Source organism: Salvelinus namaycush, chromosome 36 (assembly GCF_016432855.1).
Source record: "Salvelinus namaycush isolate Seneca chromosome 36, SaNama_1.0, whole genome shotgun sequence".
NCBI classification, from domain to species: Eukaryota; Metazoa; Chordata; class Actinopteri; order Salmoniformes; family Salmonidae; genus Salvelinus; species Salvelinus namaycush.
Window position 1 is genome coordinate 13,000,822 of NC_052342.1, and position 25,263 is coordinate 13,026,084.

At 40.9% G+C, this 25,263-nt stretch overlaps 1 pseudogene; it reads left to right on the top strand.

Moving 5' to 3' along the window:
* Positions 1-25,263, top strand: part of LOC120030236 — a 175,426-nt pseudogene that overhangs the window by 107,615 nt on the left and 42,548 nt on the right.

The window sequence follows — 25,263 nt, forward strand, 5'->3', positions numbered from 1 at the left end:
CAAGATCATCTGTCAACCTGGCAAAACATGATTACTAGGATGTGTAAGAAATACAATTGACTGAATGTTTTGCAAACCTTTTCATAGACATCATAGGACAGTGTGATCGCAAATGTTGTCTCATCTCTTGATACCTAATATACTTCTGGAATATATACTTCTGGAATATACAACATTGGGTTTGACTTGGTTTACTTATTTTCAACATTTTTTTAACCTTTATTTAACTAGGCAAGTCAGTTAAGAACAAACTCTTATTTACAATGACGGCCTACCAAAATGCAAAAGGCCTCCTGCGGGGACGGGGGCTGGGATTAAAATAAAAATATAAGACAAAACACATATCACGACAAGAGAAAACACTACATAAAGAGTGACCTAAGACAACAACATAGCATGGCAGCAACACATGACAACAGCATGGTAGCAACACAACATGACAACAACATGGTAGCAGCACAACATGACAACAACATGGTAGCAACACAACATGGGAGCAGCACAAAACATGGTACAAACATTATTGGGCACAGACAACAGCACAAAGGCAAGAAGGTAGAGACAACAATACATCACGCGAAGCAACCACAACTGTCAGTAAGAGTGTCCATGGTTGAGTCTTTGAATTAATCGGGAATAGCAAAGCGTATTTAGCTAAGCAAGATGGAGCATGGCCCTTGCAACGCCATAATTGTGGGTTTGATTCCCGCTGGGGCCACCCATACGAAAATGTATTTATGCTTTCACTTTCGACAAAAGTGTCTGCTTAATGTCATGTATTATATTATAATATTACAAGATATACAAAGAGCTTTTTGATTATTTGAAATGATAAAAGATTAGACAATTGTTCAAGGCAAAGCGAGCAGGAAAAGTGTCTAGTCTGAAAGAACAGTGGCTGTTGTCTCATCACATCTGATTAAACAGATTATTACATTTTCAGCTTCGCCTCCAATTGCCATTAATATTAGCATTAGCCATCCTAATGTGATTATTTTGGTCGTCCAAGGGGAACCAGTTGGGACAAACTAAATTCCTGTATCATCGTGCTGCGTCTTGGTAAAGAGAGGGTAAGCGAGAGGGCTTTGCTATTCCCGATATAGTGCACTTCTTTTGACCAGAGCCCTATGGGCCCTCTTCAAAAGTAGTGCACTACACAAGGAATGCCGTTTGAGATGCATCCACAGTCTTAGTGATCATTGTTTGAGCTTAGTTTAATGAGCAATTCTAAGTGACTGTGTTCAAGTTAATTCAGAACCTGAATGTGATCCTACAGATAATAGGATATACTGAACGACTTATCCACTGATTGTTCCATACGCCTAACGGAGGCAAGATGGATATTGATGTAGTACTCTTTAACTACTCTATATTGCTGTTGTATAGCTATTCAGATGACCAAATGGCATGATGCATCAATTTTAACTATGAAACAGAAAGCATATGTGTTGGAACACGGTAACAGTTTATTTTTATAACGACAAAATAAACAAAACCTACCCCGACCACCAAGATGCACGGTCAAGACGCGAGTCAAATTATGAATACATCAGTAGCCTCAGTAGCCTAAACATCATTATTAGTGCCAAGTGGCCTTGATAAAGAGTGAAACTCTGCAACAACAAAAAAAGCAATAATTGCATTATAATGAATGTAAGGGCTCTATTTTCAGCTGGCGTTAATTCGGCACTAGTGTCAAACACATGTTAGTTTGACATTTTCCATCCCATAATGCCAGGTTTGACAAAGGTTCAACAAACGACCTGTCTTATATCAACTCGCTAGTGCTCAGATGGGCAGGGTTTAAATATTTGTCCTTAAATACATGATCCAAAGTGCTAATTTCAGGCAGCGCTGAAATTTAGACCAACCAACACCTGGTTTTAGCTGTAACGCAGTGGGTTATGGCATGAATTTTGACCGCAGAAATGCGCACTGCCCATTTCAAATCAGGTCAAATCAAATTTTATTTGTCACATACACATGGTTAGCAGATGTTAATGCGAGTGTAACAAGAGTAACCTAATGTGCTTTTGGTGCCTGTATATTTTGTATTTAGAAACATAAAAACAAATGTTTTGTTGTATTTTATTCAAAACCAAGCATATTCTACCCTCCTCTCAATGTAGTATTTTTTATAAAAAAATCTGCCCAATATAATTGCGAAGTAGTCAAGACTGTCGATAAAGGGTTTGGCTCCTGAGACAGCTTGGAAATACATCTTAATCGCCAAAGCTTTATTAAAAGATCACGTTTGAGAAGAGTAAAACAGTGAGCTTTGTATCTATGCATTGTAGGCAGGCCCACATTATTTTAGCCATGCAGGTCCTGTTTTGGACGTGCGTAAAACCTCCATGATGTAGGCTACGTACCAGTCATGAAAGGAGAGAGGAGAACCTCCTGAATACCAGTGAAACTCGTGTTTACCTGTAAAAATTGCTAGCTTTCCGTTTCATATGTTAAAAACCCAATCCCTCCCTTTGGCCGACTATAAGAAAGGCTGGTTCAACAGTAGTGCAAGTCTTGTTTTATCCTGGTGATTTTATGATATCATTACATTTGACATATTATTATTATTTGATTTTTTAAAAACTGATTGCTTGTTTTTCGTTACATTTTATTACAACCAAACTTATTAGAATGATACACCTTCCTGGTTTTATGGTGAAAACGCGCTTACAATGCAACTTCTGGAGATGTGTTAAGGTTTGTTAAAATAGAGCCCTAGGTGTCGATATGACAGAAGTCCAAAATTGTCAGTTATTGTCAGCTTGTGCTCATGTGCTTCTTCACACAATGGCATCAGGTGGATTTCATTCTGCTGTTATCCCTTGTCCTAACAGTTGACACCATTTACGTAGCTTTCGCTTGCTTGACACTTTGACATACCTTTGGTTGTAGTGCGTAATATTCTCATATTCTCCGGTTCGCTCTTCATTGGGTCCCCTTCCTCTTGTCATTCTTCAGCACTGTTGTGGAGTACAACCGCTGTTCAGGTGTCTTATTTTGCACAGAGGGAGGGAGCTCCAGTCTCACTTTGTTCATGCGGGCTCGAGTGTTGGAGAATGTGGTGATGAGGCTTGTGGAACCTTACGTTGGCAAGAGGAGCAATGTCTCCATGGACTATTTCTGCACTTCACTGTCATCGGCGAACAAGTTACTTGCAAAAAAAAACTATGTCTGGCCAAGGAGGCAAACGGGGAAAACCATTCAAAAAAGGACATGCCCTCCTTAAACTGGTTATATCTCCAGTTCTGTTTGTGATAATACGATTCTAACACCGACAGTGTGTTATATAGACTTATTTAGGAAAAGTCAAGGATGAATGGGGGCATGTCTTAAAAAAATGTCAGTAATAAATTAAGTGGTTCTAGTGTTGGTTTAAAAAAATACTTGATTTAATTGTGTTCTCTAGAATATTTGATTAAGTTGTCTTTCAAATAAGTATAGCTATATCAAGTGTCTCATCTCTGGTTCTACTCATTAGTTGCATACCAAACTGTACCCTATTCCCTATATAGTGCACTAGTTATGTCCAGAACCCTATGGGCCCTGTTCAAAAGTAGTGCACACAATTCGGAATGGGATGCCATTTGGGACGCAACCATAGTTCAGGTTACTTCTTGCTATTGATCCTGGGTGCTCTAATAACGACCAATGCGCTCTTGAGAATTCCAAACGAGATCAAATGTCAACCACTAAACATTCCCAGACTCTTAGGGGTCAAGTTCATCCCAGTTGGGAGTAGGTGACCTCTCCGTTGGTGGTCACCTGTAAATGTACCTAATTATCTTAAATTACCCTATTTATATCTGTACGAATTCCTTAACTTGAGTTAACCCCGGTTCTATGCATCCTGGTCTTTTGGGGATTGAAATATACAAATAGCAGCTGAGTGAAAGTGTAATGTTGACACTCTTCTCCCACGATAAGCCCTTAGCTGTGTGTTTGTGAGACATGTTCTTCCTCGTGCCCCTGGGAGATGAAACAGGAAGATCTGTTGGATGACACAAACATTTTGAACAACTGGCTTCATCAGTTGTTGAATTGTGAACTTAACAAATCAGCAGTTCACATTTAAAACGGTTGCTGAAAACAGTTGTAAGGAACGGGGAAAGGGAAGGGGAAGGAGGCGAGTAAATTAAACATGTTTGCGAGCTGAAGAAACGGCCAGCGTGTATTGAACATTAAGGAAAGATGATATATCTCCTTTAGCTTAAAGGGATTTTGGATTTTTTTAGTCTCCTGCTACCATGGCAACCTAAAAATATAGGTCTGCCAAGTCGAAAGAAGCAGCCAGCATTGGGGAATTTAAAAAATGGGAATTTATTGTCTCTGGCACTCAATTTATCAGGATATTAAGGGATCTTAGCCCCGTTTGAAAGGAAACAAAACAATCTCCTCACGGCGAACTACCTCCCCACCCCCTCGGCAGATGTGTTTTTATATCCTTCATGGAGGTAGTCAGGTTAATCATGCACAGTGACATGTTTACTAGGCCTTGCGCTGCCTAGTTTGCCAGCCAATAAGGTTTGTTTGTCACCAGCGGTCCCAGGTGCCCACCCCTCCAAGTACATTAGTATTGAGAGACCCACAACATAACAGTGTGTCCACTGCTTTGATGTTTGCTCTTTCAAAGGCAATTATTGCAGAATGTATAGTGCCTTCAGAAGGTATTCACACCCCTTGACTTTTTCCACACTTTGTTGTGTTACAGCCTCAATTTAAAATAGAAATGAACAAAAATATATACGCAACATGTGAAGTGTTGGTGCCATGTTTCATGAGCTGAAATAAAAGATCCCAGAAATGTTCCATACGCACACAAAGCTTATTTCTCTCAAATGTTGTGCACAAATTTGTTTACATCCCTGTTAGTGAGCATTTCTCCTTGTCAAGATAATCCATGCACCTGACAGGTGTGGCAAATCTAGAAGCTGATTAAATAGCATGATCATTACACAGGTGCACCTTGTGCTGGGGACAATAAAAGGCCACTCTAAAAGGTGCAGTTTTGTCACACAACACAATGCCTCACATTTTAACAGGAGATTGCAATTGTCATGCTATTGGCATGGTAGGAATGTCCACCAGAATTTAATGTTCATTTCTCTACCAAAAGCAGCTTCCAACGTCATTTAAAGAATTTGGCAGTACGTCCAACCGGCCTCACAAGTTGAGTGTGCAAGCGGTTTGCTGATGTCAACGTTATGAACGGAATGCCCCATGGTGGCAGTGGGGTTATGGTATTGGCAGGCATAAGCCAAGGACAACAAACACAATTGCAGTTTATCATTGGCAATTTGAATGCACAGAGATACCGTGACGAGATCCTGAGGCTTATTATCGTGCCATTCATCCGCCGCCATCATCTCACGTTTCAGCATGATAATGCACAGCCTCATGTCAAAAGGATCTGTACACAATTCCTGGAAGCTGTAAATGTCCCAGTTCTTCCATGGCCTGCATACTCACTAGACAATGTTACCCATTGAGCATGTTTGGGATGCTCTGGATCGAAGTGTACGACAGCATGTTCCAGTTCCCGCAAATATCTAGCAACTTCATACAGCCATTGAAGAGGAGTGGGACAACATTCCACAGGTCACAATCAACAGCCTAATCAACTCTGCAAAGGAGATGTCGCGCTGCATGAGGCAAATGGTAGCCACACCAGATACTGACTGGTTTTCTGATCCACACCCTCACTTAAAAAAAAAAAATGATATCTGTAACCAACAGATGCATATCTGTATTCCCAGTCATGTGAAATCCATAGATTAGGGCCCAAGGAATGCATTTCAATTGCCTGATTTCATTATATGAGCTGTAACTGTAACAATCTTTGAAATTGTTCCATGTTACATTTATATTATAGTTTAGTATAGATTAAATTGGGATTTGGTGTCACTGGCCTACACAATAACCCATAATGTTAGTGGAATTATGTTTTTAGACATTTTTAGGAGGATGGATCAACAACATTGTAGTTACTCAACAATAGTAACCTAATTTACAGAGTGAAAAGGAAGCCTGTACATAATAAAGCATATTCCAAAACATGCATCCTGTTTGCAATAAGCCATTAATGTAAAACTGCAAGAAAGTGGCTACAACATGAACTTATTGTCCTGAATAAAAGGTACATTTGTGGCAAATCCAACAACACATCACTGAGTACCACTGTTCATATTTCCAAGCATGGTGGTGTCTGCATCATGTTATGGGTATGCTTGTTAGCGGCAAGGAATAGGAAGTTTTTTTTAGGATAAAAAGAAACAGAAGGGAGCTAAGCACAGGAAAATCCTAAAGGGAAACCTGGTTGTCTGCTTTCCAAAAGACACTGGGAGACAAATTCAACTTTCAGCAGGACAACAACCTAAAACACAAGGCCAAATATACACTGGAGTTGCTTACCAAAGCAACATTGAATGTTCCTGAGTGGCCTAGTTACAACTTTGACTTAAATCTATGGCAAGACTTGAAAATGGCTATCTAGCAATGATCAACAACCAACTTGACAGAGCTTGAAGAATTAAACAAATTATAATGTGCAAATATTGTACAATCCAGGTTTGCAAAGCTCTTAGACTTACCCAGAATGACTCACAGCTGCTTATGTAAATGAGATTTCTGTATTTCATTTAAAATAAATTTCCATGTATAAAAAACATGCTTTCACTTTGTCATTATGGGGTATTGTGTGTAGATGGGTGAGAAAGTATATTTAATACATTTTGATTTCAGGGTACAACACAACAAAATGTGGAATAAGGGGTATGAATACCTTCTGAAGGCACTGAATGTATTAATTTCTACTCCACTCCTTTGTGTGAAAAATATACATTTTTATGTACTCACAAGCAATACAAAATCCAGGAGATGTTTCCTGTTTTCATGCTCTGGTTACTGGTAGTATGTACACCTCACTAAACGAGCTCCCAGTAACATTGTTAGTGTGTGTGTCTGGGTGTGTGCGCCTATGGATGGGGTTGGTGGTGTGTGCGTGTGCGTGCCTGCATATACAGTATGTTAAGCTTCTGTACACCTTTTGTGTGTTTGCGTGTGTGCATCACTCCCTCTCATCGTTAATCTTATGAGCAGATTTCTGCCGATTAGCATATGATTTAAATCAGCTTTGAATGCTACCCTGTGCACAACAGAATCTATTGCGACTGTGTCCCATGCCTAAAGCCAGTCTTAAGCCTTTTTGTCATCGCTCATCCACCAGCATGAAAACCATTCCAACTGACTCAGTTAACCCTGGAGTTTTGGGATTGTTACAATAGGTATCTCTGCCATTGTATCTTTCCAGTTGAATAGGAATACATCTCGCCATCTCCAAAGGAATCGGGATGTTAATATTAATGTTCTTTTTAAAAGTGAAAGCATGGCATGAGAACAACCTATTTTTTAAGGGTAGCCACAATAGGAGGATTATGCCTTTCCTCTGTAGTTGTTTTGTGCATTTGAGGTAACCTTGGCCTTCAAGCCAGAAGTTAAAAGAAGTTTGAGACCTTTGATGGCATCTCTCCCATCTCTGTCCAGGCCTGTGTTCAAATAGTTTTGGTTTTCCTTCAAATACTTATAGCGTTCGATTGGACCTGCCTGAAGTGACAGGTGGGCAGGGTTTGCACTTTTGGGAATATTCCATTGGTACCATTGTGCCCGACAAGTTCAACTGCAGTATTTAAAGGCCCAATGCAGCCATTTTTATACCAATATCAAATAATTTCTGAGTAACAATTAAGTACCTTACTAAAAATATAGGACAAAAATAGCTTTTTAGCAAAAAAATATTTCAAGCAAGAATTTCGGGAGTGGTCTGATGAGTGGGGAGGGGAAAACTAGCTGTTATTGGCAGAGAGGTTTGGAACTCTTTTTCTTTTTGAATGGGCTAGTAGCTCTATACACTCGTGCTCGTATACGATTTCCAGTTTTTAACTATACATTTTTTCAAGATGATTGACGAGAAAAGTATCATCCAACCTATAGGGTATCTAACTGTCTTGAAATATGCAGACAGACGGATTAAAAGTAAATTTACATTGTAATACTTCTGACTGCCGACTTTCTAACTCCCCCCATAACTTTGGACATTCCCAGAAGGCATTGATTGAGTCATTGTTAGTTTTACACTTAAGATATGACTCTGTAGAATTTGTGAGTTTTGTCTATGTACTACAGTACATTCTATAGATGAGTTTATACTGGATTAAGCGTAAATACCTTTTTAAAGAATGTCTTCAGTGGGGTAATGGGTATTATAAATACAAGTTTGTTATTAAGGCACATTTAAGTTTGCATGTTCCAGAAGGCATTTAGATATATTTTTTTAAGACATTCAAATGCCTCTCCTGTGAAGTAGTGATGTGCAACATATCCCTATTTTCCTGAACCGGGTCACATTTGTGTAAATAGGGACGCTACTTTGTCCCAAAATGTTAAATAGAATTCTATGGGAAAACGGTCCATTCCTGTTGTTTTTCTCCGTGCGAATGTTTTACTGTCTAATATTTCTTCTCGGGTGATCTGTTTTTAGTGATTTATTTATTTTTGTCTGCTGATAGTTGCTTCAGTGTTGTTGAGTCTAAGAAGGCTGTAGGATCACCTTTTACAATTAATACCGCTTTGATGTCACACAAGCAAGCCAAACACCCGTTAGTCCAAACGTGCGCTTCACATTTCCATATCATAAGACTATTGTAATATACAGTGTCAACGTTTATGATCACTAGGCTTGATGTACAGTTACAAGATGACATGGCGTCACAACCTGGGTTGTTATCCTAGATAATTATCCTAGATTCAGATCATTCAGGTGAGAAAAAACATCACCCAGATAGGCCAATCATGTGAGAAACTTGTCATCATGGAAGCGGTCAGACAAGTGGTCAGTAAAAAAAACTAAATTCCAAAAAATGTCAGTACTTTGCCTCTTGATAACCAGCGCACTATGTCTCCCTGTCATGGATGTTGCGCCATCAGTACAGATACCAGCACATTTTGATCACCAAAGTCCATTTGATGTCACAAAGCTGTCCAGTACTTAAAAAATATCCTCTCCTGTTGTCCTGGTTTCAAGAGGTTTGCAGAAGAGGATGTCTTCCTTAATTGACTCCCCATAAACGTAACGGACATATACCAGGAGCTGTGCCAGGCCCGTGTCTGTTGACTCATCCAGCTGTAGCGCATATAATTCACTTGCTTGTATGCAAAGCAGTAATTGTTTCAAAACATCTCCTGCCATGTCACTGTCACCGGGATCGAACCAGGGTCTCTAGTGATGCCTCTTGCACTGAGATGAAGTGCCTTAGACCGCTGCTCCACTCGGGAGCCAAATTATACCAAATCACACCAGCGTAAGGGGTTAATAATTAATTTATCACCTGGGGATGTGCATTAGGCAAGGTGAAACTCCCGCCCATGCAAACAAGCTGATTAGATGGTCCTTTGTAGATTGTATTTTCAACCAGCAACTATCAGGAAATAACATTGATCAAATGTTTTAAAGTGTTAGTTTCATCAGCTGTTGTACAATATGATACAAAACACAGGACAAACAAATAATTTTCACTGCACTGGGCCTTTAAAAGAATAGAGGTGAGGTACTGTTGTTTTGATCGGTTTCTGGCAGTGTCTTGAATTGTATTCTCAAACTAAATTCAAGCACGTGAAAAGTACGATATTGCTTATAAAAGGATTCTTTGTCAATATCCTATTAATGCTTCCTGTTTCGCTGCTATACAATGCCGCAGACTTTGAACCACAAATTATGATCTTGCCTCAGACACAACAGCTGTTGTGTCTGAGGCAAAACCTGGCTGTCTTCACCATCCGTCTCTATCTTGTCTACCCATCGCTTTCCACTCAGCTCACCCTGAAAAATGATAGCTTCCTTGAAGTGTGGGCCAAAGCGTTCGACGGCTTCAACCATTCTTCAACTGTACAAAGCGAGGAAGTGTGCAACAAGGCTCCCTGGATTACACCTGAACTCCTCCTCGCCCGATGAAGGAAGTGTTGTGAGACGTGTATAACTCAGGCTTGATCAGAGGCTTCAGCGAGACGCTAGTCTTCAAAGCTTTCCAAAATCAGAAGACGATGTACTTCATTCAACACACCCAGGGACCGCTGATGTGGGTGGGGGGGGGGGTGTTTCTAATTACTTTGTTGCTGCTACCCGCTTGTCTGCTTTGTCTCTGAACTGAAACAGCAGTGCTATGATGCACACAGTCAGAGCAGAACTGAGTTTCATATTACAATGTAAAGCTATTGTTCAATGCTAACATGTTTTGGTAGGTTGACAGACCGTAGTGATGGGTGCATGGATTTTGACTCATAATGCTCACGTTATCCCAGATGGCATTGTCTTGCATCAACTGTCAACACTTGCACTCCTCATAATAAGGTTATTTAAATGATCATGTTCTTCTCATTTCCCTCTGTCCAGAGCTGGAGGTGGCCAGGATGAGTACGGAAGGAAATCTGCCCGACCTGAAATTCCCACAGAGTGGCCAAGGCAACTCCATCACCCTGTCGGCGAGCACTTTGAAACAGCATGGGAGAAATGGTAAATGGCTTTGCCTTAAATAAATCTTTACTGTACATCAAGCGTCTCCAACTCCAGTCCTGAACAGCTTTTAGGTGTGAAGGCTTTTGTTCCATCACCTGGTGCTGGGCTGAAACGAAAGCCTGCGTACTCTGTAGCTTATATACTTGTACATATAGCCCTCCGCCCCCACAAAGCATGCAATATAAAAAATTAAATAAAAATTACTCCATTACCAGTTTAAGAATAATACATTCTTTAGGCCTTGCCAATGCATTTATATTCAAATTAATATTATATTCTAAAATATGTGAGAATAATGTGGACTTGCCTGACTAAATAAATGTTGATTTTTCTGTGGCCTATGTTGCCGACACAGTCACAAAAACCTGGTTCCGTTTGTAACGGAAAGGATTTGTTGAAGCCACCATTAGATGTTGTCATCCTCATATTAACCGCACCTGGTTTTACCGCAACACCCTACAATTGAAGCGGCAGGAAACAAACGAAAGTGGCCACATCTCTCACAAACCTGATCAAAACTGTAATCACTAATAATTATAAGGGAGCAAGATAACTTATAATTTGGCTACAATAATTACACCAAATTGAGGAAATGTCAGATTTTCAAGGTAGACCTATCCCAGTACCTCCATTTCTGAGCTCCAAATTCAAGTTCAAGTAGGCTACTTGTATTGTTTTAAAATTGCAGGTGTAACATGGAAAACACAATGCATTTATGATCTTCTTTCATTACCAGATCATATTGTGGAGAACCCACTAGGCTCTGTCATTATATCCAGAATAATTATGGTGAATAGCATTGGGTGTTGCGCAGTAGACAAGACAAAATTATCGCTGTGACTAAAATCTGACTACTAAGTGGACTGAACACATTTTTTGAGAGAGATTGAGAGCGTTTCAGTGATAAACACAATTAATATGTAACCGACTGACTCAAATCGGTCTTATGTAGCAACATTTGAAATAGTTTTTTTTACATTGGATAAAAGTAGAGACTCAAAGCTACAAAATGGTATATCATACACTACCGTTAAGGAACAATGGGAAAGTAATTCTGCTTTGAAAGTTGATAAAATTGTAAACTCACTTTTGAGAGAATGGCCTTTGAATTTTTGGTACTACTACTGGAGAGCCCTTCTTTGTCTACACCCATTCAGCATCGTTCACACCCTCTTAAGCTTTAGCCCCACCCATCTCTTTAAGGTTTGGTCCAAGCGTTCTGTACTAACAACAGCAGTCAAGCACCCAAGCTAACTTGCTTGCTGCTTCCAGACACAAATGAGAGAACAGCGCACTGAACATAACTTGCCCTTGCAGATCTGGTTAGGCTGTTATGTTATCCAGAGCGTTGGTAACTGCAACTGTGCTGTCAGATTGTCAGTTCGTAAATTCAGAGCGTTTCACTTTGAGCGCTCAGAGCGCACAGCACACTGGATGCTCTTGCCGATGAGTAGGGTTGATCCAAACGTTCTGACCTCACAACGGCAGTTAAGCACCCAAGCTAACTGCGTAACATTGGCTAGCTTGAGAGAACACCCCACTCATAATGGGAGAACACCCCACTCTGACCATTTTACTTGCCCTAGCAGAGCTGGTTAGGCTGTTTTCAAGTTATCCAGAGCATTGGTGACTGTAACTGTGCTGCTGGCAACAATTTAATTAAGCTTTTTGTCGACGTTTACTGACACCGGCCATATTCAACGGGTGTTGAGCGTTTGTAAATTCAGCATTTATTCTGCACTCTGGCACACTCAGATGAGTTTTTTGTTAAGACATGTACCTAGCTAGGTAAACAATAAACCATAATCCGAACTCATCACATTACTACCCTGTATGATTCTGCAGGTAGCTAACCAACCAGGTTTAATGTTAGCTAGCTTACATTAGGCTATAACTAGCCAAGCAAATGGCTCTGAGATACGAATAATAAGATCATACACGTAACGTTAGCTAGCTAGCTAACAGTACACTTTCAAATCAAATCAAATGTATTTATATAGCCCTTCTTACATCAGCTGATATCTCAAAGTGCTGTACAGAAACCCAGCCTAAAACCCCAAACAGCAAGCAATGCAGGTGTAGAAGCACGGTGGCTAGGAAAAACTCCCTAGAAAGGCCAAAACCTAGGAAGAAACCTAGAGAGGAACCAGGCTATGAGGGGGGGCCAGTCCTCTTCTGGCTGTGCCGGGTGGAGATTATAACAGAACATGGCCAAGATGTTCAAATGTTCCTAAATGACCAGCATGGTCAAATAATAATAATCACAAATGAAATCACCTGTCAAAATTGTGTAATATCTGGATGGACGCGTCTCCTGTCAGATGCCATGGTTGCCCTTAGTTTGAAGATGTAATCCGGAGACCGGTGTTTTCTCCATGTCCTTAGCTATCATACTCAAATTCCACTGATTTGAAAACTCGGTCCTCCAGAAAGTGGCGAGCATACACGTAACGTTAGCTAGCGAGCCAACCAGCTAACGTTAGCTAGCTAAAAGTACACTTTAACTTGACATTAGGCTTATGCAGTTTTCCTACGCGATACATTTAAAAAATAGCCTCGTTAGACAGGATTACCTAGAAATACTGACCAGCTCAAATAGACAGAAGCGTGCTATATGGCAGACCAATCCAAACTCATCTCTCGGCATGTCCAGCCCACTCATTATCTCAGCCAATCATGGCTAGCGTGAAGGTTGCTGACTTTCTCTGTGGCTTAACCAACTAGGCTCGTAATTTTAATTTTTTATTAGTATTTACAGATGGCACATACGTTTGTTATTAAGGCACATGAAAGTTCACATGTTCTTGAAGGCATTTCTGTCAAAAACGCATTTTAATTAAAAAAAAATTACGTTCAAACAGCTCTCCTGTGAAGTAGTGACCCGCGACATACGCATAGTCTCCTGAAACGGGTCACATATTAGCAGCACAGATGCACAGCACAGTTCTGTACAGCAGTAGGAAGGACAAGATGAGTGTCCTTCCCACTGCTCCACTCCGGCTCCTCCTCCAATTATACACATTTTGCAAGTGACTCTTGCTTCCCCGTAGCTAACCAGTCACCACCAGCCTTCTAGTTAGCTACCCTACACCTGGTTAAGAAACACAAGTTCCTTTATGAAATTAAAAACAATAGCATACTTGAGTTGAATAGTAAAACGACAGTCTAGCCATGTTTTTCTTTCCTGTGAGTATAGAAAAGTAGGCTGTCTTTGAATTTGTAGTCTCACTCAACCCTCCCACTTTCCCCACTGCATTGCATAGCCAGGTGCTATGTAGAACAAACATGCCTCTCTGACATGTTAAATAAGGAATAACGTTGTCTCTACTCATGGAATTTCTATCTGCAACGTTCGGTAACGCCATTAATGCCATTAAACAGCCATTAAACTCTGTAACTATTTTAAAGTCACCATTGGCCTCATGGTGAAATCCCTGAGCAGTTTTCTTCCTTTCCGGCAACTGAGTTAGGTAGGATGCCTTAATCTTTGTAGTAACTGAGTGTAACGCTCTGAGTGTCGGGAGGTGCGAAGTCAGACGCAGGAACAGCAGAGCTTCAATATGTTGAGTCTTTTAATACTCAACTTGCAAACACAATGTCCAACACGGACGTACTGGGTGTCACACACAACGGTCCAACGACACGATAAACAAACCCAGTCCACAATAATAACATCCACTCCCGAAATCCAAAAGCCACAATGAAACAATCCCGCACAAAGAAGCGTACGGGCTGGCTGACTAATAAAGCCACACTAATTAACAATTAACTGAACACAGGTGATACAAATAAACACATAAGGAGGGGGAGGAAAAAGAGTCAGTGGCAGCTAGTAGGCCGGTGACGACGACCGCCGAGCGCCACCCGAACGGGAAGGAGAGCCTGCCTCGGTTGAAGTCGTGACACTGAGTGAATTGACAAACCATCTAAAGTGTAATTAATAACTTCACCATGGTCAAAGGGATATTCAATGTCTGCTTTTTAAAAATATTGTTTTTACCCATCTACCAATAGGTGCTTTTCCTTGACATTATGGGATATTGTGTGTGTGACAAGAACATCTACATTGTAATCAATTCAGACTATAACACAACCACATTGGAAAAAGTGAAGGGGTGTGAATACTTTCTGAAGGAACTGTACATGTTTGTCATATTTCTGCTGTTGGGAAGAGAATATGTTGGTAGGACAAGGCTATGTATCTTTGTGCACATCGAAGTCAGTGATATATGTTTACTCTAGGTTATTGAGGCAATACGAATGTGATGTGGCAAAAATTAGAGGGCATTTAAGTTGACTAAAATGGCCCACTGTAATTTTGACAATAACTAGACTAAATCATTATTCAAAGACAAAAATATGACTAAGACGTAATTATATTTGCGTTAAAACGACTAAGACTGGTATCAAAATAAGGTGACTCTTTCGGTTAGAAGCATTCGATTTTACAATCGCTTACATTTTTGTGGATTTGTGTAGCCATGAACTGTTTTCACCCCGTAACATAAGGTGACACAACATGTTACGTAGGTACACTGCATTTCTGAGGTCTCGATGCAAAAAAACTGTCCAACAGCTAGATCCAGGATTCTTACAGGGTTCAAGTTCAATGATTCATTTAGATGATTAATGATTCATACATGATATAACAACAATTTACACTGCCGTAAATGCAAGGACAGAAAAGTAATGTTTTACAGTATGTGAAAAATCTGTCAACACACCAACCATGAGAAAGGTTTTAAATCAACTCGTGAATTGTATTGAATATAGCTACAGTATTGATCCCCTCTTATATCTTAATGTAATGACATGAAAACAAATTGTCAGAATATTATCAGTCACTTATAAACAGCGGAAACAAATCATCCAGTGTAGGAAATCCTCCCTGGTACCCTAGTTTCTAGAAAAACCCATGTCCGGGGCACTCCCCCAATGCACTGCTCTTACTGAAAACCATTGATCTGCTGCGTTTCTTACGCATCAGTTTGTCTGGTTTGAATCCACCCTTAGAAGTGGTATAAGTACCAGTGTAACCACTGGCAGGGAAAGTAGCAGAGAGAGCCTAGCAGCCATGATTGGCTGAGATAATGAGTGGGCTGGACATGCCGAGAGATGAGTTTGGATTGGTCTGCCATACCCGTTACAGAGTAATTTCATACTTTCCCTTGAATAACATCAACATAATGGAAAGAGTACCAAAATAGTGTAGGTTTCAGGCAGAGGTGACCAACCCTCCTTGAGAGCTAATGTGTATACATTTAGCTCCAACCATGTTATAACACACCTGATTCTGCCTACTATCAAGGTCATGGAAAGCAGCTAATTAGTATAATCAGCTGTGTTAGATAAGGGCTGGAGAGAGAGCCTAGCAGATGGGTAGCCCTCCATGAGGAGGGTTTTCCACCCCTAACACAAGGTCTGATAAAGTATAGCTCCTTTTTACTGACTTCAAATGGGCAAAGGAGGGTCCCTGGTTGCGGAATTAGTTGTGTTCAAGAGCTGCTCCTAAACTGTAATGAGGCTATTATACACAATACGGGGCTATCTATGGGAGCGGCGCTGACAATTTTTGGACTTTATTACTTGTTCATGCAAATGAACTAATCTCTTACCGCGTGCTCACCACTCTCCACTCGATGAATAAGCTTATGTCCAGCAGTGCTTCATTATATGTCGAGATGTGTTTCTATTTCCTGTTCATCGAGAGGTTGCACACAAATTGTTTTCCTTTCATCTCGAGTAAGTGATCCAAGTCGAGGCGGGAGGGGAGTGTGCTTTCATATCGGAAGCCTAAAGAAAGACGCCAGGAGAGCGATAAGGGAGTGGGGAAGGAAATAATGAAGAGTAACTGTTCCCTTTGTCAGTGTAGGCAATAATGACATTTCGTTGAAGTTGAATTAAATCGACCTCTCGTACCTTACTGAGGTATTTTTTTTTCAGCCTCGACACCTTTATTGCTGTTGATAACGTGCTTGGAGCAGCGAATGCATTTAATCAATGTTCTATATTAGTTGGCCTAAGTAGTTTCAACTCTCCCTAATCCTGTGGAATCAAACATCTAAAAGGAATGAATTACCGTACCTCAAAACATATTGATTCTGTTGAACCGCAACATTTGACACCTGTCAGTTAAACTGTAGTGCATCCAATGCCATTTCGCCCTTGAGCAAGGCACTTCCAAAACGGTTCCAAAGGTTGACTGGGATTCTCATAGGCATATAAACCTTAGCAACATCTAGCCTAGGTTTACAAACTATCCCTTTATTCACAAAATATCCAAAACATTTTGACCAGATGGTCATTTTTCACCTTTGGATTTATTTTTGTTTTCTGGCACTCCTTTCCCTGCTACTTAAACCTCAATTTGCCCTTTTCAGTCACATACTGTATACAATAGCATTCTATTCTATTTTAAAATATGATCAATGCATTTCAATAACACACATTCAGGCTATGTCAGTGGTGGCAGGGGCTTGTCTCTATTGCCTTAAAGATCTTCCTCGCCTTAATTGCTCTGATCTGAAAGAACTGAACAGGTTAAAGCCAGCCTAATGATGATCTTCCACCATTTTTGTTTTCACCTGTCACTACAAACAAAGGGGAGGAGATTAGGAGAGGATTTTCAAGCCGTGATGTCATATTTTATTTCCTAGGAGAGATCCGGATGGCCTTCGTCCTGTATAAACACATCGGTGCCTACCTGTCTACAGAGAATGCCAGCATGAAACTGGGCAGGGAAGCCATGGCCACCAACTACTCTGTCATTGTCAATTCTCCCGTCATCACAGCAGCCATCAACAAAGAAAGCAACAAAGTCTACCTGTCCGAACCGGTCATATTCACCTTGAAACACCTGCAGGTACGACACACACACACACACAGACGTGTGCACACAAAACACACACACACATACACACTTTGGGATTATCATTGAATTCACTACTAGACACCTTGGTGGACACACTTTTTTTCTGAAAGGAGAAATTTGGGATTGGTACATCCATTTTCGACTTGTAAAATAATGAAGGAAGTCACCCCTTCAATTTTTACCTCAATTTCTTTGACAAGAAGAAAGCATGAAGAACAAAGAGTAATCTATCATAACATATTGATGATGCACAACTTTGTTTTCATTAGTTTTCTCCCTATTAGTGTAAGAACAGAACTGTCTAACCTGGAAGGCTAGGGTGATAGCAGCGTTCTATTGGTCGTCCCTGGAGGCTGGTTAGTCATTGCCGAAGCATTAACTTCCTCCCCGACTGCATTATCTTCCCCTCGCACGACTCCCAACAGCGCCCAGAGCCATTATTAGGCAGGTTGAAAGACCTTGAGAGTAACTTGCAGATGACTGTGTGTGTGCAGTGTGTGGGAGGGACAGTTTGTGAGGAGGAGTTTGAGAAAAAAAATAAGATCAGAGAGAGAACGAGAGAGGTAAAGAGAGGGAGAGGAACACTAAAATAAAATATAAGAGAGAGAGAGAGAGCTTATGTTTTTTTCAAAACGAAACTGGAAATGTCACACTCGGGGTAAATGCAGTTATTACCGGGGACACCTGCCTTTCGCTTAATTCCTAGTTTTGTCAGAAGACATAGTGCTAGAACTGTCTGAGGATAATGTAGGCCACTGCCGCTTTCCTACCTTTTTCTCGGCCCACTGGTCTAATCTCAATAAAACAGTTCTCTTATATAAGTGTATGTGGTTCCCTAGACTTGCTGTGTCTTCTAAATAGTAGACTATTGTAAATAGTATTCTAAGTCTTCTAAAAGAGTATTCTAAGTCTTCTAAAAGAGTATTCTAAGTCTTCTAAACGAGCATTCTAAGTCTTCTAAACGAGCATTCTAAGTCTTCTAAACGAGCATTCTAAGTCTTCTAAAAGAGCATTCTAAGTCTTCTAAAAGAGCATTCTAAGTCTTCTAAAAGAGCATTCTAAGTCTTCTAAAAGAGCATTCTAAGTCTTCTAAAAGAGTATTCTGAGTCTTCTAAAAGAGCATTCTGAGTCTTCTAAAAGAGCATTCTGAGTCTTCTAAAAGAGCATTCTGAGTCTTCTAAAAGAGCATTCTGAGTCTTCTAAAAGAGCATTCTGAGTCTTCTAAAAGAGCATTCTGAGTCTTCTAAAATAGTATTCTGAGTCTTCTAAAGAGTATTCTACGTCTTCTAAACAGTAGACTATTGTAAAGAGTATTCTAAGTCTTCTAAAAGAGTATTCTAAGTCTTCTAAAAGAGTCTTCTAAAAGAGTATTCTGAGTCTTCTAAAAGAGCATTCTGAGTCTTCTAAAAGAGCATTCTGAGTCTTCTAAAAGAGCATTCTGAGTCTTCTAAAAGAGCATTCTGAGTCTTCTAAAAGAGCATTCTGAGTCTTCTAAAAGAGCATTCTGAGTCTTCTAAAAGAGCATTCTGAGTCTTCTAAAATAGTATTCTGAGTCTTCTAAAGAGTATTCTAAGTCTTCTAAACAGTAGACTATTGTAAAGAGTATTCTAAGTCTTCTAAAAGAGTATTCTAAGTCTTCTAAAAGAGTCTTCTAAAAGAGTATTCTAAGTCTTCTAAAAGAGCATTCTGAGTCTTCTAAAAGAGCATTCTGAGTCTTCTAAAAGAGCATTCTGAGTCTTCTAAAAGAGCATTCTGAGTCTTCTAAAAGAGCATTCTGAGTCTTCTAAAAGAGCATTCTGAGTCTTCTAAAAGAGCATTCTGAGTCTTCTAAAAGAGCATTCTGAGTCTTCTAAAAGAGCATTCTGAGTCTTCTAAAAGAGCATTCTGAGTCTTCTAAAGAGTATTCTAAGTCTTCTAAACAGTAGACTATTGTAAAGAGTATTATAAGTCTTCTAAAAGAGTATTCTAAGTCTTCTAAAAGAGTCTTCTAAAAGAGTATTCTAAGTCTTCTAAAAGAGTATTCTAAGTCTTCTAAAAGAGTATTCTAAGTCTTCTAAAAGAGTCTTCTGAGTCTTCTAAAAGATGGACCAAATATATGAGGATGGTTCTATATACTGCAGGTATGCACAGACAAGAGTGGCACAGTGCTTCTCAGTGCAAGAGGCGACACTGCCGTACCTGCTTCGAATCCAGGCAGCATCACATCCGGCTGCGATTGGGAGTCCCATAGGGCGGCGCTCAATTGGCTCAGCGTCGTCCGGGTTTGGCCGGGGGAGGCCAGCTTTCCTAGTTAAATAAAGGTTAAAAGTTGAATAAGAATTTGTTCTTAACTGACTTGCCTAGTTAAAGGTTAAATTAAAAAAAAGTATAAAAAATTATTTTAGTACTTCTCATAGCCTGGTCCCAGATCTATCTGTGCTGTCTTGCCGACTCGTATGGTCATTGTCATGCCAAATGTGACAAAAACAAACTTCTCCTATGGTAAGTATGGCCTGGTCCCAAATCTATTTGTGCCGTTTGGCCGACTACTGTGCTCATTGTCATACCAAACACCCCCATCGTATTTGGCTATACAGCACCAACAGATCTGGGACCAGGGTATACTGCTCTTCGCTCTAGTATTTAGTTCCATCACTATACAATTAATAGCCCTTAGATCAGAGGTTCTGGATCACTTGTCCCAGAGGACTGTGGCTGTCCTCTAGTTATTGTTTCGCTTTCTTGCCTCCGCACTTAATGGACTAATTAAAGTGGTTAATGGGACAGAAGGTCACCTCGTCTGGTTTTTCCAGTCCATGCTGCACTATATCCAACTAGCCATTGGTTGGCTGTGTGGAGGAGAACTCAATCAGACGGGAGATGTATGTCTGGAGAGGATCTGCTGATCATTGATGCTTCTCAATGGTATCCTGTTCCCTATACAGTGTAGTGCACTACATAGGGAATATGGTGCCATTTGGGACACAGGCTATGTTCCACAGTCACAGCTTATGTTCCACAGTCACAGCTTTAGCAACATTGTGAGAAGCATATTGAGGATTGGGGTTACACACTTCTGCCATGGACAATCCCCTCAAACGCACACAGCATTAAGGTGCAATTTGAAGTGGTCAGGCAATATCTATCTGCAAGAGATGGCAGCTTTCCACATCAGTTAAACTTTAAACCAGACCTATTTCAGGCATTCATATAGGGCATTCATATAGGGCATTCATAATGGGCATTCATAATGGGCATTCATTCATATAGGGCATTTGTATGCATTGGCACATTTATCCTCTCACCCTTTATCTGCATTAAGCTGGAAAGTGACTGTTTTAAAACGGGCCAGCGAGATAGCGGGAGAAGCTCGTCGTTAAGGCTGCCGCCTGACAGAGAGCGGCGGTGGCGGCCATTAAACCGCGGGGCAGTCTATTGTCGCACAGTGAAGGTTAAAGCGAAAGGTCGAAAAACACAATGAAAGGCTGCTCCATCAGCGCTCACCGCCGCCATTAAACTAAAACCAACCACCTCAGTGGGGGGAAACCTGCACCGCCACCGGAATAGGGAATCAAGGAGCTATTTCCGAGATATTTAGTCTTGAAATGGAGCACTGTAGATTTATGCTGTTGTGGCATGTCAAGGTTATGGGAGGCTCCATGCGTTTCTGTTTAACCCAGCCAGAGTGTTGGCTTTTTAGAATGGATCACTCAACCTTCAATCAATGTGTTTGTGTTTTTCCTCCCACTAGCTTCATTGTGCTGCTGGGGCCCATATACTAATTGTTATGTGGTTTGTCCCCCACAGCAATCCAAGGAAAGCTTTAATCCCAACTGTTCTTTCTGGACTTATTCCAAGAGGACCATGATGGGGTACTGGTCGACGCAGGATTGCCGGTTGCTAGGTACCAACCGGACTCACACCACGTGCTCTTGTACCCACCTGACCAACTTTGCCGTCCTTATGGCTCACGTGGAGGTCAAGGTAAGGCCTTTTCCCCCATCTCATCCCAAGCCATGTTCAGCCATTTTGTTTCAGCTCAGATCCAGCACAAGCAATACAAATCCCATGAAACCATATGTTATATTGTGGCCTTACAGATGGATTGCTCTCTTTTGTGACCTTCACAGCAGCACATTCTACAAAAAAGGAAAGAGACACTATTGAGTGGCACTGAGTTAAGATCCAAATCTAAGAGCTTTTTTTTGTGCCAGAAGCATCCTTAGTGTTGAGTGTCTGTTCATTGTGGGGACCGTGCCCTATTTGGCCTTGTGTGAAGTAGTTGGAGAGTGTGGCCCTTGCAGGAGGAAAATGCATTTGAAGTTTCAAGAGATCTTTGAGGCTTTCATTGAGTCGTCCGCGTACCTACTTAGGTTAAAATCATTTTCAATACCTGAATGCATGGTTAGATGTTCCAAACACAACGATATTCACAGGTTGATGGATTGAAGGAGAATCCACATCTTTAAAAACTTTTTTTTTAACTAGGCAAGTCAGGTAAGACCAAATTCTTATTTTCAATGACTGCCTAGGCACAGTGGGTTAACTGCCTTGTTCAGGGGCAGAACGACACATTTTCTTCCTTGTCAGCTGGGGGTTACTGGCCCAACGCTCTAACCACTAGGCTACCTGCCGCCCCTTTTTAACCCTTTACACTTGTGGGAATTGGCCTATGTGGATAGGGCTAAATATGAAAAGCATAGTTAGTTAAACATTTTTTTTTTTTAAGTTAGTTTACTTATTGCGTCTTACTGCTCTCTTACATGGCAGAAAATATATGTAACCTCTGTCATTGCTCTGTGGTTGCTTCATCATCGGTTTAAGCCTTTTGGGAAAACAACAGAAAGAGAGATGAGAAATAGAGGTTTGACAGACAGAAGCAAAGTGAAGATGTGAGAAGGGAGAAAAGGAGTGATGGAGGGAAAGAAAGAGAGAGCGCTAGAGAGTCAAAATATAATAAAATATGTGTGGGACTGTTTGACAGAAGAAAAGAGGTGAGTAGGGAGAGAGGGAAAGATGGCGGGAGAGAGAGTGAGAGGATATATAATGTGAGATGTGTAGGATTGTCACATGAAAGATTGGCCTGTAGTTTGCGCTGTGCGGCGGTGAAAGTGGCACTGTTACCGGCGATTCTCAAGGGAGAGAGAGATGGAAGGGATTGTTGGCCAGAAAAGAGAAAGATAACTTCTGTCACTGCAAGCTTGAGGGCCACGCCGCTGAAGGCCCAAAGACCCCCAAGGCTTCGAGCTTTAGTCAGCGAGGAAAGAGGACTCCATAATGCCTGTCCCAGTTGGCCAAAGGCCATATAACCACAGGCCCTTGGACCTCCCTTAGCCCACTCCCCTCCGACAGTCTGCCCCCACTCCCAGCCAACCAGCCACTCTGGTCCGGAGAGGTTTACCCCTAGTGAGCAGGAGTCACTGTTTGTCACTCAGCCACTTGGCTTGGGGGAGCTAGTGTGCCCTAGCCTCAGTCTCTATCCGGGCCATGAATACAGAGGGAAGCTGTGAAGAATAGGAGTGAAGGAAGCGCTTTGTCATGTGATTCACTGTGTGGAAACCGCTGGATGCTGGTGTTGCATTCAGGGGGAAAGTAGATGGTTCTTACATCCCAATTCCAAAATGTCTGCATTTACCTACTCTATATTTCTGCTCGGTCGGAAAGGCAGAGTGTCATCGGAAGACATTTCAAGGAAATGCAGGCATCTTTTGACAAACTGCCAAGGCATTCCAATCCGGAAGCGCCAAGTGAATGGGGGGGAAAGAAAACCGTTAAATGTCAGTAAACAACAAAAATTCCATCAATTTGGATGTCCGTATTTTGTCTCCATGGTAACAAAACATTCCTGTAGTCTTGTTTAGCGCCATCGCCAGAAGAGATAGTCACGCTGCAATTACCATCCTCACTTTGAGAAGGAAGAGGCCCACTATCACCATCATCTTTCATTTTGCTGTAATTTAGCCAGATAGACTGGGTGTTCCAGCAGAAAATAACAATAATGCTACTCTATTGTAAGAAATTCGAAGTGCTTTTATGATAATGCACTGTTTGATACGTTGATACGTATTGCTGAAAGCATTGCAGTATTATCTTATGCACATATTGGTAATCATTTGTAATATGTCTTTATCTTGGACTATGTTGAGGTAGTGCTGAGGCAGTAGTAGTGTACTAAAGTATTACAGGAAGGCTCGTAATAATGACTGGAATGAAGTAAATGGAATGGTATCAAACACAAGGAAACCATGTGTTTGATGTGCCAATATATTCCGTCCATTCCAGCCATTTCTATGAGCCTGTCCTTCCCAATTAAGGTGCCACCAGCCACCTGTGATGTATAGTAAATGGCATATAGTACTCAGGAGTTAACACACATTATGCAGTGGTTTCCCAACACACCCGTTTTCAATCAGAACTCTACCTGTTGGATATTTTGAAGCTGACCAAGAGTAAATAACCCATATCAGAAGCATGAACTTAGTGATTTTTCTTAATGCTGTTTCGAGCAATTAAGACAACATGTAACAGCTAATGAGGTGCCTTTCAACAATAACTGACCTCACTGTCTCATGATCATGTTCGCTCAGTACTGTAAATGTATGGATTCAGAATCCACAGGCTTTGGCTCTCTGAGGAATTATGTTTCTAGTCAATGATCATCGTTGTGGTCAGTCAACTATCACCTTTCTGAACTTACTGCATACCTTTTGATCTCTGCCAAAGAAGAAGAACAAATGTCCATCTTTGCTATTCAAAAGGGTTATGGAACCCAGCCCTATGGGGTTCCAGAATACTGCAATATACTGTGAAATGTCAGTAAACAAAGTTCCACATAGCTTTTTTTTCCTTCTTTCTCAAACACGTCTAGTTCATCTTTCCAAGGTTCTTGGCACGTGGTTTGACTTGTTGATACTCTGTGGACTAGCACTTATTGAAGGGTTGTGATGACAAAGTGATTTGTGCTTTGTACATTTTGTCAAGCACGTTTCATTTGAACTTTTTTGAAGGCTTATTTATACTGGCTGAAGCATTGTCCTCTTTATTAAAAAAAAGTCAACACAGTCCCGAGGGGATTTGACAGTGTGACTCACTATCAACTCCAGCAGACAAACACCATGTCTGTCAACGACAGGGGATGAGGTAGCTACCATCCAAACAATGAGGAAGGGATCGTGGACTTTTGTGCACCAACATGATCTAGCTTGATGGCGAAAGCCATTCCATCTGTCAGCTGTTCCTGCCGCCGCACTGAAGTACACCAGTCGGCCGCGTACACCAAACGGGCTGTAACCAGCCGTGTGTCAGGCAGAGATTATGCCGCTTTTGTGTCTCCTGGAAGGGAAGTGATTGCGAGGGAGTTTCGCGTGAGGATGAGAGTGATTGCTTAAGTGCTCTGTCAAAGTACAGCGTGACGATGTCTCCTCTTCATGCAACTCCAACTGCTCTCTCATCAAGCATTGAAATAGTATGTTAAAAATTTACAATAATACTTCCAGCTGTAAGTTACTCAGAAGATTTGGTTGTGATTTCAATGGAAGTTTCCAGTGGCTTTTGAGAATCGCTTCAACCTGTCCTAGCAGGTTGTCATTCCTATCAATATCCAACTTGATATTTTTTAATATGCGGTTGTCTGATACGACATAGACATGGTGTCATCTATTTTGATGTTACCTACATGAAATATGTTAGATTCAAAGGCCTTTTTGTTTTCTACACGGTGATGTCATGTGCATTCCAGTTGCCATATAAAAGATTAATCAAACATAACAAAGGGATTGGAGTTCAAAAACCAAAGTACACCAGTGTTACTAAAGGACCAACATTTGGAAAGACCTGCTTT